Here is a 14214-nt window from a genome sequence, read left to right as displayed (position 1 = left end):
TCCCTACTGACTAATTATCTTGATAATTTTTTCATGTGCTTATTGCCCATTTGTACATCTTCTTTGGGTCACCTCAGTCATAGGAGAGGTACAAATTGAAATACCTTTATTTAGGCAGGAACTGATACCCATTTACAGGAACTAACATCCTTCTTTCAAGTGAGGCAAAATTAATAGTGCTTAAAAATACAAAGGGAGAATACTTCTTTAAGTAGATTGCATAGGACTCTGAGGTTAAAAACACCCTTTATCTTTAAAAAATTATGAAAGGTAACCTCAGAGTTAAATGATTGAGAGGAAATTTCTCTTTTAGGGTAGATAAATAAGTAGTGAATACAATTCACTCTTAAAGAATTAAGTAATGGGCTCCCATAAAACATTATCGCCAATATTCCTATCTTTTGGAGGAGTCTTTGAGACTTGTTTAGAAGTTAGTAGGTAATGTAACAAGTGTACTGTTTTGAAAAAGGTCAAGTTATCATTTTAATATAAATGAATGCATATAGAAAAACTCAGTTTACATAAAAGATAAAGTATTATCTGTGTGTGTGGGGGGGGTTCACACTTCCCCTAATAGTCCTCAATTAATATTTGCTGATTTAATTAATGTTAAAATCCCTTCCACTATGCTTAACAATAATAGCCACCATTTACTGAATGCTTACCATGTGCCAGATACAAACTTCATATATGTTATCTCATTTACTCATTTATAATGAAGTATTCCTTGAATAATCTCATGTAGGTGAAGAAACTGAGCCTTAGAGAGGTTAAATAAATTGTCTAGAGTTAAACAGTTGCCAAGTACCTAGCTGTCAGAGCCAAATTCAAACCCAGGTCTTCATGCCCTTTATTTCTATTCCTCTTGATTTTCTCATCAATTCTCATGGCATTATCTATTGCACAATGCAAGGTATATATGAGTATGTAGTCCAACTACTTCTAATATCAGATATTCTCCTGTAAGCTTCGTGTTGTGTCACAGGCTCCCATTATCCTTCAGGATAACTCTTGAGTGTTTCTTCCAGGAGCTATTTATCAGCTAATTGCCCTTCTTAGGATAACACTGTATAAGAAGGTGTGGTAATGAGTCTTTGACATACTGAATTTCTGTAGGTCAGCTATAGCTGAATGCTGAAGATAGGGAAAGACTAGAACATAGTATGTGAAACCTCTAAATAAACATAGAAATGGCTTAGACACTTTAGTGAGAACTCTACAGAGGCAAGAGAAGGGATGTTAGCATAGGGGTAGCTGTTGCCCCCTGCACTACAGTCAAAGAAGGGAGAACACCAGGAAGGGGCAGCATGCTCCAAAAGGGTCTATCCCATTAGTAGGATGGTTCTGGAAATAGACTACATAGTCATAACCACTCAAGTCCAACCTTAAGACATTTAGCAGGGGCTGAAATAGCTCCACTCATCCTGCTGAAAACGCTGTGCCTCGCATTTCCTGCTAAGCTGGCACTTCTGTTTCCTAACACAAAAGCTGCTGGCACTGGTAGTGCTGGCCAGGGGTGGGTCACATCTAGTCAGCACCCAAGAGTGAGGAAGGTTTACTGGTCAACTCCAGAAATGATGCAGAAGTTTATGCATCACCATCATTACGTTTCAAAATGTCAGTGCCACAAAGATTCCTTTGCCCATGAACAACTCCTGGCTTTGCAGGAAATATCCTTTGGATGTCTTAGTGGTGGGAAGGCAATTAGGATTTAGATTAAATAAATTTTACCATAGGATAAAACACGCAACCACTAAGAAGAATGTTTACAAAACATTTTAATGACCTCGGATAATTCTTATGTCATGCTATTAAGAAAAAAGAACAGAATATGAAATTGTGCATATAGTACTCTCTCAACCCTGTCGACTATCTATGCATATAAAATCCTGGAAAGAAACTCACTAAAATTTTAATAGTGACTACCTTTGGATAAAGACATAATGGATGTTCTTTATATTTTTTCTCTCTGCTTTTCGGCAACTTGTGAAGTTTTCTCTATGAGCTATTAGTACGTTTATAATCAGAAAAAGAAACATAAACGCCAATTTTTTATTTTTTAAGAAGCAAAGTTTGTCTGTATACCTAGAAAGAACGCTCTTATTGTCACAGATGTTTTCCCTGGCAGCTCTGCCCCAAGAAAACGGTAGACACTGTTCTGGGAGAAAACCTCCCACAGCCACCTGCTTCCTCTCATGTCCACACACGTGGTGATCTGGCAGAATGGGGAGATTAGTGTGGGAACGCACGTCTGTCTGTCGTGCACTTTGCCCAGCTCTCTCACGTCTGTGCTTGCTATTTCACTTCTGCCGGTCTCATTTGCTGCTGGTGAAGAATTTTCCAGAATTTTCACTCCCAGCAAAAGGCACTTCTATAGTTGGGCCCTGGGAAATGGAGAAGTAACATCTGCCAGTTTTCTGTACCCCTCTCTAGTATTCCTACTTGGTCTGGGCAACATCCCAGGAGAAAGCAATCATCACCCTGCCACGCCACATCATTTAAGTGGCAAAACTCCATCCCCAACACCAGTCTTGTTCTCCTTTCTAAAGAAAGCTCTGCCCAAATAGAATTATTCCTAATTTGCAAGCTTAGGGTCAAAGAAAGAGCCAATTTTCCCCCCCACAGATTTTATTAGGGAAGGGGAACAGGACTTTATTGGGGAACAGTGTGTACTTCCAGGACTTTTTTCCAAGTCAAGTTGTTGTCCTTTCAATCTTAGTTGTGGAGGGTGCCATTCAGCTTCAAGTTGTCCTTTCAGTCTTAGTTGTGGAGGGCGCAGCTCAACTCCAGGTCCAGTTGCCGTTGCTAGTTGCAGGGGGCGCTGCCCACCATCCCTTGTGGGACTTGAGGAATCGAACTGGCAGCCTTGTGGTTGAGAGCCTGTGCTCCAACCAACAACTGAGCCATCTGGGAGGCAGCTCAGCTCAAGGTGCCATGTTCAATCTTAGTTGCAGGGGACGCTGCCCACCATCCCTTGCGGGACTTGAAGAATTGAACTGGCAACCTTGTGGTTGAGAGCCCACTGGCCCATGTGGGAATCGAACCAGCAGCCTTCGGAGTTAGGAGCACGGAGCTTTAACCGCCTGAGCCACCTGGCCAGCCCAAAAAGACCCAATTTTGAACTTTTGCTTAGGAATGCTAAATTTTGGTTTTCTACTATGCGGTTCAGAATTTAAAAGCAAAACTGTATACTAAAGACTGAAGATTGCAAAGCCTGAGCCAGAAATGTTCAGTTGTGAGATGGAAGTGGAATGCTCTCAGAGGAAGGAATTTGTTTAATGAAGGCTTGATTTAGAAATGACAGAACATGACAGACACTACATGGCCTTTTCTAGAAAGTGATGTTGTTCATGTGACACCAATTCAGTCACCTCAGGGGACATATTTCATGCATATCAGTATTCCCAGGAAAGTGCATCTATAATACGAGATGCTTGTGCTTTTCTGGCCCAGCTCTGTAATAACCAGATTTCTGACTTAGCAGAAATTCATGGATGGGAAAATCCAGTAATCCCAAATTTTCAGACACAGCCAATTAGCATAAGTGTTTACTACGCTAGCTGATGCTCACCGACTCTGGTTAGATCAGATGGTACTATTTCATGGTCTTCCTAGTCCTTTAGGTCCAAAGCCTTCTCTAGCCTCTACAGGCAGAGTGAAGCCATGTCTCCCTGTGCACCAGTGCACCTCTTTTAGGGCCCTTGTGACAGGGGCTGTAACAGCCTGCCTACAGATCTGTCTCTGAGACCCCTGGAGGGCAAGCATTTACACCTAGCACAGTGATGGCTGCTTAATAAATGTTTGTGGAATTACTTAATCAAAATGTTAATATTGTTTCTCAGAATTGATACCACACTTTAAAAGAATGTTTAAAATATTTAAATATTTGAGAGAGGAATATTTATAAAATTTTATAACTGGGAGGGACCTCATTTTATAGATGGGAAAACCATGGCTCAGAAAGGCCAAATGAGCCATCTGAATTCATCAAACATTGCTGAGATCACTTCTCAGTGCAATGCTCTTTTCAAGAGTTAAATGAACTTTAGGAAAATGGACTTTGATTTTATGCTCTGGGAATTCAAATCTGTAAACCTTTAACTTCCAGTGTTAGCAAAATGGTGCTATAGGCCTCAAGGAGAGTGTTAAGTACAGATATTAGAGGTAGGCATTTTGCCCTCTAAACTTGTGGAAGTTATGTGTCAAGAGAAATCTTTAATATGTTAAAACTGTTTTCATGAATTTGTGGCAAGTTTTATTTTTATTTTCCATTACAGGTTTCAGATTTATAGAAAAGTTACAAAGATAGTACAGAATTCCTGTATATCTGTCACCCAATTTCAATTTCCCGCCATGTTATCATCTTACATGACCATGGTACCTTTGTCAAAACTGAGGAAATAACACTGGGAATTACTATTAACTAAACTCCAGACTTTATTCAGATTTTACCAGTTTTCCCACTAATGTCCTTTTTCCATTCCAGGATCCTACATTACATTTAGTTGTCATGTCTTTTTTGGTCTCCTCTGGTCTGTGACAGCTTCTTAGTCTTTGTTTTTCATGACAATGACAGTTTTGAGGAGTACTGGTTGGGTATTTTGTAGACTGTCCCTCAAATTGGGTTTGTCTTATGTTTTCCTCATGATTAAACTAAGGTTATGAGTGTTTGGAAAGAATACCACAAGTGTGAAGTGTCTTTCTCATCACATTATATTAGCAGGTCAGTGACACCCCCAGGGTATCGCCCTGATCACCACTGTAAAGTTTGTCTTTCTTCTTTCCATTCTCTGTGTTTTGGACGTGAGTCACTAAGACCAGTCTGGAAGGGGAGAGAGGTTTATCTTTATATATTATTTGGGATTCTTTTGTAAAGGGGATTTATCTCTTCTCCCTTTATAGAAATTCTAGTTTAATAGATAATAGCAATGTCTTGAATTTATGGGAAGTTAAACTAAAATCACAGTTGTATAAGACAATAGGTTTTGGCAGATGTAAAATAAACATATGGTGTTGGAATGTGAGTTTAAGAGATAAACACCTCTTTGGGGACACCACCGTGACTGAAACATTTCATATCAATAAATTTTCTAGATAACTGAAGTTTATGCCTTTAATCACTAAAAGTTTTTATTTATTTATTTATTTACAAAAGTTTATTCTTAAATGTACAACAGACTCCAAGACAACACTTCTAGCTATAGGTGGCAACAGGTCTTATGGCAGGGAATCCGGATGTTAAAACTGGAATGAAATTAAGGATCACCATTGCCTCAGGCACAAGGAACAGCTCACTTTTGGCAGATTTCTTAATGCCACCTGTGGCCAGTGGGCCGTTCCCCGCGGCCTTCACTTTTAACTCCTCGAGTTTCTTCTGCTCCTCTTTTTGCTTCTGCTTGAATGCCTTTTCATCCTCGTGCATCTCCTTGGCCTTCTTCTTGGGCTGCTTCAGGGGCTTCTTCTTGCCCCCCATGGGCGACATGATCACGCTCAGCCCGGCCCCTACCGGGTCCTGTCACTTTGCCCTGCCATCCCCTCACACTCACCTTCGTGACCCAAAAGTTTTTAATATATAAATTTCTTCCATTCTTATGGCTTTTACCTTCTTGTACAAAATATGCTGAAGACAATTTAACTTTTTTTAAAAAAATTGATCATTATACTGAAATTCACAGCAATGATGATGGTTGAACTTGATGACTTCTAAAGTTTCTTCCAATCCAAGTTTAGTAACTAGCAGGCAAAATTAATGAAAGTATTTCCCAAATAACGAAAACTGTCTTGTTTTCAATCTACGGTTCTTACTTTGGGGTGGGAGTATAGTGGTCTCAGCTGTACTTCTAGACCAGAGAGAAGCAACAGGTGTTCACACGAAAGCATCCAGGACAGCACATACATACCACCTGGGGAGGATGTAAAAAGGCCGATTCTGATTCATGCCCAAGATTCTGCATTTCTAACAATCTCCCAGGTGATGCCAGGGCTGCTGGTCCATAGAACACTCTTTGAGTAGCAAGGACCCAGGGAACCCCACATACCAGACTTTATAGTCTGGCTGTTGACAGACTTCAGGCGGTCAGGGAGTTCCTGGGACAGGGCAGACCTTTTCTCTTATGCTGCAAAGAGCTTTGAATAGACATGGATCATTCACAGCATACAGCCAAATCTTAGAAAAAGAAGGAGCTAAATGTCAAAAATAAATACCTCATTCTTCTAATATAAGCCAGAGGAAGGAAAGACAATTCTCTTCCTTCAGAGAACTACTTTGAGGCAAACATGCCCTTGACACTATAGTTCCTTTGATGTTGAAAACAAGTATCCAGACCACACCAAAAAGACAATAAGCTAGTTTTATGTAAAGAGTAGTTTGCACAATCTTTAGATTATGTAAAGAAGTGGAGAGAAGGTCCACTACTAGAACTTGAAACTTCTTATTTTAAAATTACACTTGAGGATTTTAGGACAGCACTAATGTACATTTTATATGACTGTTTCTACTACTATTTGCTCACAAGGTGGGTTTGTCTGTCCTTCAAGATCTAAGCGACAGCGGCCAAACCCTTAGCTGCTTTCTAATTAAGCTAATATGAATCTACTTATTTAAATATATGGAATCTACTTATTTAAATATACGATGAAACTGTGATTCCTGAGTGAAACATAGTGTCCTCAATAGGGCAACTAATAAAGAGTTTCTTGACTGTGAGAAGTCTTTCCCATCATTGCATGCATGACAGCCGCCTGTCTGAGACAGTTCTAGTCAGAAATGCAGTGCTGAGGAAAGAGCACTATGCATGCTGGTCTGGAGACCTGAGTTCTAGTCCCTGCTTCACCGGTAATAACCTGAATAACAATTACTTGAACAAGTCACTTAACCTCTCCAGGCCTAACTGTACAAACTAGTTAATCTCAAGGTTTCTTTCAAGAGCTAGTTTTTCACCACTCCATTCTTATATCTCAGAAAGATATTTTGCATACCCTTCAAAACAATGCTTATCCCTGTTTACAATGCTGTTAAGAAAGCTGATTCTGCCACCTTTGTGCCTAACCCTTGAGCAAGTAGCAGCTTGAATGTTATCTTATATCAAGTATTCATCAGAGGAAAATTAGCTGGGATTTTGACCTCATTTCTTGCATAGATATGTTTGTGGTTGTAAGCTAACTAGTGCTTTAGTTAATATTAGGCACAGTTATTGCTAAGTTCTTCTTTTCCCCAGATAATGACTAAAACTCAAAGTTTATAGCATGAATTATTAGCAGTTGGTAAGATTCTGAATTTATCATAAGTCAGTAACAAATACAGAGGGTGCCAAAAAAAATCTATACACATTTTAAGAAAGGAAAACTGTATTAAAATATATACTGATAATAGAAGATGACTACAAGTCATGTTCATGTTTGACTTCTGCAATTACAAGAGGTGCTCAAAGTGGTCACCATCAGTGTCCAGATACTTCTGATTACGGCAAACCACTGCTTGAGCAACGTTGACCAGAGTGTGTCCACTTGTATCATTTTTTTGGCACCCCCGGTATTTTAGAGGTGATTTTAAAAGGCAGAAAGCAAAAATGCTGGCTGCTGCCTGAAAAATTTTAGCGTAGGAAATATGTATCTATGACGGTGGCAGACACTATAGGGTGTGAGATATAGCACTGCACATACGTAGTAAGGAGTGTGGGCTCTAGAGCTACACTTCCGGGTTTAAAACCTGTCTCTGCCACTTAGTAGCTGCATGACCTTGTGAAATTATTTAACCCCTCTGTATCTCAGCTTTCTTGAATGTAATAGGGACAATATATACTAGTACATAACTCATAGTTATGATTAAATGAATGTATGTAAAGCACTTAAAACATCACTCACTACAAGTTAGCTATTGTTATTATTATAATTAGGAACTGAAATGGGAGAAGGGGAACTGGTCAGGACAGAAAGGCAAGCTTGGTCACATTAAGAAATAAAAACATGCTGAGAGCAAGTTCAGAAATGAGGAAGAAAGTACTCTCCGTGCCTGCTTCCTACATTGAGTATTCTCTGTAGTGCATGCCTACAACACTCTCGTATAAAAACTCTTCACTGTGTGTATGTGTGTGTATGTGTGTGTGTGTGTGTGTGTGTGTGTATGTGTGTGTGTTGTATTTCAAAGTGACTTCAGATATATCATCTCGTTTGATTGTCAGCCATCTCAGGAGGTAAAATCTTGTATGCAGCCTAGCAAATACTGCTGAATCTCACAGAATGTGGGTAAGGCAAGCATGGGATGGATCCTGAGAGCAACAAAGCACAGCACAGGAGGGCACAGTGGGCCACCTGTTCCTAGCTGGTTCAGAAAAGTGTTGCTGGGCTTTTTATAAGTCACCAAAGATGTGATATGGGGCTATTTTGTTTCCCAAGATGACCTCATCGTACATTTCCTGAAAGCATTATATTTGATCTTCATGTCTTCACATTCATCAAATGTACTTCCACGTTCCTTGGTAGTAAGCATATTTTGCACGCCTTACCTATGTATCAGAAAGTAGCCATTTAAGGCATGTTTTCTGTTTAGCTCTGAGAGATACTTGTATTACAAGGCAATATCCTATAGAACAGTACTACAAAAATGTTTCAAAGAGAATTAGGGGACCCATAGAAAATGGCTATATGGTGATGGTAGAGCATAATCTCTAGCTGAGTAATAGGAAATATGTATCAGAGAAATTATTGGCTTATTATTAACTTAAATAATAATCAACATTGACCACCTACTATGTGCCTGACAATATGCCAAGTGTTTTATGTAAATTTAATCATCGTGATATTGCAGTATAGCAAACAGTAGGAGCTCAGTAAATATCTGTTGACTAACTGAATCTATGAAGTAGGAATTTTATCCATTTTACAAATGATGAAAATTAGGTTTAGAATTTTCAGTTTTGCTTAAGGTCACATAGTTATTAAGTAATTAGTGAATCTAGCATTGCATAGTGTAGTGGTTTGGGTGGGAACTTTGGAGCCAGCTAGACTACGTAGTTTTGAATCCTAGTTCTGCCACTTACTAGCTGTATGACCTTGGGGAAGTTACTTAACCTTTCTGTGCCTCAATTCTTTCATCTGAATTATAAATAAATTAAAAAAAATAATTCCCACTTCCCAAGTTTTAGCAGATTAAATCACACAGCAAGTCAGTAGCTAGCCCCTGTTGGGAGAAGGTAGATTGAAAGATTAAAGATGACTGACACATACAGTCAACTCTTAAAATCGGGAGGGAGTAGAGAGAAGGCAGAAAAACAACTAGCTCATTTAAGGCAAAATGAAGCCATATGCTAAAAGGGGTGCAGGGTACATGCTGAGGAAAGCCAGAGGAAGAATCGATAAATTCTGTCTAGAGGTAATATATTTGCCTAGAATCCATCCCAGTAGCACTAAAGCAGGTCAAACACTGTTTCATGGTAATGAAACATATTGAGTTTACTTGAAGTCAGAAAAGTTTGAAGGTCTGGGAGTAGCTGAGCAGCAAAGAAAAAAGTTGCCCAAAGAAAACTTTGAAAAATGCTTAGACATTCATGGCCACTCCCACACATTTTTGGATGTGGGAGGGAAACAGTGACCTTCATTTCAACAGACAAATGAAATATTCAGTACCAAGGATAAAGTGAACAATGTGAGTATTCTAAAGAAAGTCCCCTATCTACTTGAGAGAATTTAGAATGTGTATCTTCCTCCCTTTATCTTCAGTTTTGCTACTTTGGAACCCAATGGATCAATTCCTTTTGGAGTTGGTCTTCCCATTTTGAGGCCAGAAGTTTATGAGATCTCTCTCTCTCTCCTCTCTCAGGGCTTGTACTCTTCCAGCAACATCTTGCTCATCAGTGAGATAAAATGGTGCAGCAAAGATATTTCCATCTCCTCTGCCTGATCTTGGTAACTTGGAAAATAGAAGTTAAAGATTTCATCCCACTCTTGGATGGGGTGTAGCAAAGGACTAGAGGAAACTTTGATGAAGTAAATACTGTGAATTACTATGAATAAACCATTTTCAGATTGTGTCTTCCCTATTTCTGTAGACTGGCCTTATTTCTGGCTCAGTCCCCAAGACCAGATCTTATATAATATTAGGTTCACTCCTAGAAAAGTTTGAGAGTGTGAAAGCTCTAGGATTCGTTATGATAGACTAGAATTATCAGAGCGAATATATCTCTGAGATTCTTCAAGCTCATTCTCCTAAATTCATACCAAATCTCTAGTAATTGAGAGAACAGATATATTTAATTATTAGGCACTTAGTATTTTGCTCCATGTTGGGGGTGGGGAACAAAAATTATAAAATATTGGAAAAGAGTGGTACAAATTCCCAAATCGCTTAAAGATCTCATTGGAGTGATAATACAAAGTCATATTAGATAATTGCCTAAAACACAAACAAAATGCAACTAGATATATAAATGCATAGATAGTGCTATATTGTGGGCTTCTTTCTGGCTCAGTCTCCAAGATCAGATCTTACATAATATTGCATCCACTCTTAGGTTTGAGTGTTTGAAAGATCTAGGATTTATTAAGATATGTATAACCCCCAGTCATTCAAAGTACAGTAGTTTCCTGGTTGGATTGATATGGTGGCAAAGTGAGGAGAGACTGGAGGGATGGAGTTTAGTTAGGAGGCTGTCGAATAATCCAATAAAAGTGATAAGGATTCCTATTGATGGTAGGAAGAGAAAAGGGAAGATGAATGTTTAGGTAAGTCAGCAGCACATGGGTTTCCAATTGCATGCTATATTCAACCTTAAGATACAGTATTTGAACGTCAGCAATGATTATGGTGACAATCCTGGATTTTAACGCACTCTTATAATGATTGATTTAACTGAAAAGTTTTTAAAAAGTCAAAAGAGGGAGAAATGCATGATAGAAGTGGCCAGAAGGGTAGCTTCAGTCAGGAGCAGGGACATCCTCTTTGAAGATTACCCTTGAGGTTTACCTGAGCCTGCCCTGAACATAGTGTCTGATGTGTCTGGATAGAATAAGACCTAACGCACATAGCATGGGCACCAGACTCTATTCCCTAACTTCAATCAAATTCAATTCAACAAGTATTTATTGAGCACAACTATATTCCAGCACACTGCTAGATTCCTGTGTACTATAGATACATATTCTTCAAGTTAGTTCTATCCTTTATCTACAGAGTAACAAAATATCCATCGATACATAAAATACTTAGAAAAAGTAGAATGTAAGTGCCAAAGGTATGGTAGAAACAAAACTGGCCTTCTTTTCATTTCTTAAACACAGCGATCATATTCCACCCTCAGCGCATTGGCACAGCCCAACCCTCTGACTGATGCACTACACCCACCCCCAGGTCTTCTGCTTTGCTTCTTCTTATCCTTCAGGTTTCAGCTTAAATGTCACTTCCTCAGAGAGGCCTTTCCTGCTTCCCTGTGTAAAGTAGCCATGTTCTGTTTATTTTTCTTCATAGCAATTTTCATCATCTTTAATTATTTGGTTTATTCACTTGAGTCCTTTAATATCTGATTTCCTCACTAGACTATAAACCTCATGAAGGAAAGAATTACATTTTTTTTTTACCACCATATACTCAGCCTCTGGTACAGTATGTAGCACAAGGTAGATATTCAGTAAATATTTGTTTAATGAATACATGAATATTGTTACTTTTCTTAGTTGAACAGTTTGAATCAATATCATGGGGAATAATTCTCTTAAAGATTTAACTCCTGAAAAATGATGAAACAAAACGTCCTGAAAATCTGCAAGAACAGACTTTCAGAATGGTGTTCTGTGAATTGTAATCTGCTGGTCATTTGTAATCCAGCAAAGATTTCTGATGCCTCTAATCACCCTACCTTCCCTGACTTTGTATCTTGTAAAGAATAATTCTGGCCTTGACATATGAGAAAAACTAAAGATGGAAAAATTTAAAGAATAATTTTAATGATGTCCTATTTTAGGGGATTTTCATTATATACTTTAAAATAAGAAAACCCGTTTGGCATATTAGGTACCTGTGGAAATAGATTACTTGATATATCTGCATGAATGTGTTCAGATAAAAGCATTTGCAAATCATGCCTTTTCAAGTATGATTAAATAAATCTCTATACTTATCTATTACAACTCATAATCATTGTTACTGTTCAAATATATTAGGGTTGAATATAACATGAAAATGGAAACATAAGAAATAGCGTTCATGGATCTACAGATGACTCATGCTACTGGTTTAACCATTTTCTTTAAATTTTTCACAATTATGGTATATTTCACATCCTAAAATATAATATTTAATATGTAATATTATTGATGCTGGAGGCACACAAATAATGAATAATCTTCATTTAAAAAAATAAATAGGTTCTAACTATTTCTTTTGAATTTTAGGTTTATTGTTAATTAAGAATGTTTATAGTTAATTTAATACTAGACAGATTGTAACCTTGAATGTAGCAACTGAAATCAAGAGAAACTATTTGTTAAATGCATCTCTTTAGGAAAATTTCACAAAATATTGTTTAGCAAGGCTATTGAAAACAACTCAAAGCTATAATTACTTCCAGGCTATAGCAAGATAAATTCAGTTTGTTTGGATTTTGATCTACCACTAAATTTTGGATTTGGGGAGAGTCTTATTTTGATATTTAATACAGCAATTAAATTATAACTTGGAAAGTGAATTCTATATGGCCTGAGGCATGTATAAATTATGCGAAAATAAGTAACTATACAGACAACAGACCGTTTCATACATCTGCGTATAAATCTTGGGAAAATCTAGTAGAAGCGACAGTTGAGAACACTTCAAACTCAATCCTCTAGCCTTCAGATAATATGGTTCTAGACTCCCTCTAGTGGTTCAACCTTTTGGTGCTTTAATTGGTAAGCTTCAGGTCACAGAATCACCAAATTTGGGGTTTTTATAGTAAAACAAATAATCAAAAGAACCACAAACTGCTATTATAGTTCTGCTGAGAGCGTGTGGATAAGAGCTGAAGGTCCAGGAACAGGATTCCTGGTTGCTTTTGTTTGCAACCTAAGGTGAGAACTGGACCTTTTAGGGAAAGGATGAAGTGACTATTTCCTGGGTATATGGATCCTATAAGGTTAGAGCATTGTAGTTTGACCTTGTATAAAGTCAACCTTGCAGACCAACCCAAAGCAACACATAGTTTCCTCCACATAATATCACAGCCTCTACAGCTGTTTTAGACCAAATGCAGAAAACTCTTAAGTTTGATTTAACTTTATTTGCCTCCCTGTGTTGGCTTTGGTTATGCCCCTTGGCTATATGTTATAAAAAGTCTCCTACCTCTTCCACATGGCCATACTCAAAATATAAGGAGGAGGAGGACTCTTAGGTTCACTCCATTAAACTTTCCTTTCCTGGCCAGTTCTACACTGTAGATATACATACATGTACCAACTCTTTTATAAAACACCCCTTTACATATTTAAGACAGTTTCCATGTCTTCATTAAGTCTTCTTTCCAATTTTTGGAACCTCAAAGCTTCTTGAAACCAGAATAAAAGAACCTCCATGAGGTACAGGCATCATTGCAGAATAACTTGATGGGCATTTTATTCACACCTTCAGGGGTCAGTAAAAATATTGACTTTTTATTTCAGAAAATACAAAACTGTGCTTGAAAAGTCTGAGTTTGGAGTCTTTATTCTCTGAGGAGAACAGAAGCCAATTAGATTCAGAAAAAGAAGAAAATAGGATGTAATGGGTGATTTACCCATTTCAGGACCTCTTCTTAGTATGCTGTTTCCTGATTCCTTTTAAGTTGTTCCAGCACTGGAGCTAGAAATAGACAGCAGAGGCCAGATGCATGACTGTGGAACCCAGAAGTCAGTCACAGTGTTTGCCCTGAGGTTTGGGTAGAGTGAGGTCAGGAACTGGCATTAGTCTCAAGATCCCAGATCTGACAGTTCTTTTTACTGAGAAGACATTGCTGCAGAGTCAGCAATTGATTACAGTTGACCCTTGAACAACATGGATTTGAACTGCCTCAGTCCACTTATATGGTGAAGTTTTTCAATAATTACATGCTATACTGTAAATATATTTTCCTAATAACATTTTATTTTCTTTAGCTTACTTTATTGTAAAGGTACAGTATAAAAACAGTATACTACAAACAGTATAATACATACAGTATACAAACAGTATAATACATACAACATACAAAATATGTGTTCAGTGTTTATGTC

At 38.0% G+C, this 14214-nt stretch overlaps 1 long non-coding RNA gene across 1 annotated transcript in view; it reads left to right on the top strand.

The window, feature by feature from the left end:
* The window catches only part of LOC141570592 (uncharacterized), a 55048-nt gene extending 42742 nt beyond the window's left edge, over positions 1-12306 (top strand). Inside the window, exon 4 of the long non-coding RNA XR_012494762.1 lies at positions 9818-12306. This is a non-coding gene — a long non-coding RNA (uncharacterized LOC141570592). The remainder of the gene's footprint in view (positions 1-9817) is intronic.
* The last annotated feature ends 1908 nt before the right edge of the window (positions 12307-14214 follow it).

The sequence above is a fragment of the Rhinolophus sinicus genome, linkage group LG03, assembly GCF_036562045.2.
Source record: "Rhinolophus sinicus isolate RSC01 linkage group LG03, ASM3656204v1, whole genome shotgun sequence".
Classification (NCBI taxonomy): domain Eukaryota; kingdom Metazoa; phylum Chordata; class Mammalia; order Chiroptera; family Rhinolophidae; genus Rhinolophus; species Rhinolophus sinicus.
Note: the sequence above shows the minus strand (reverse complement) of the source record. Positions and strands in the feature narration are given on the sequence as shown.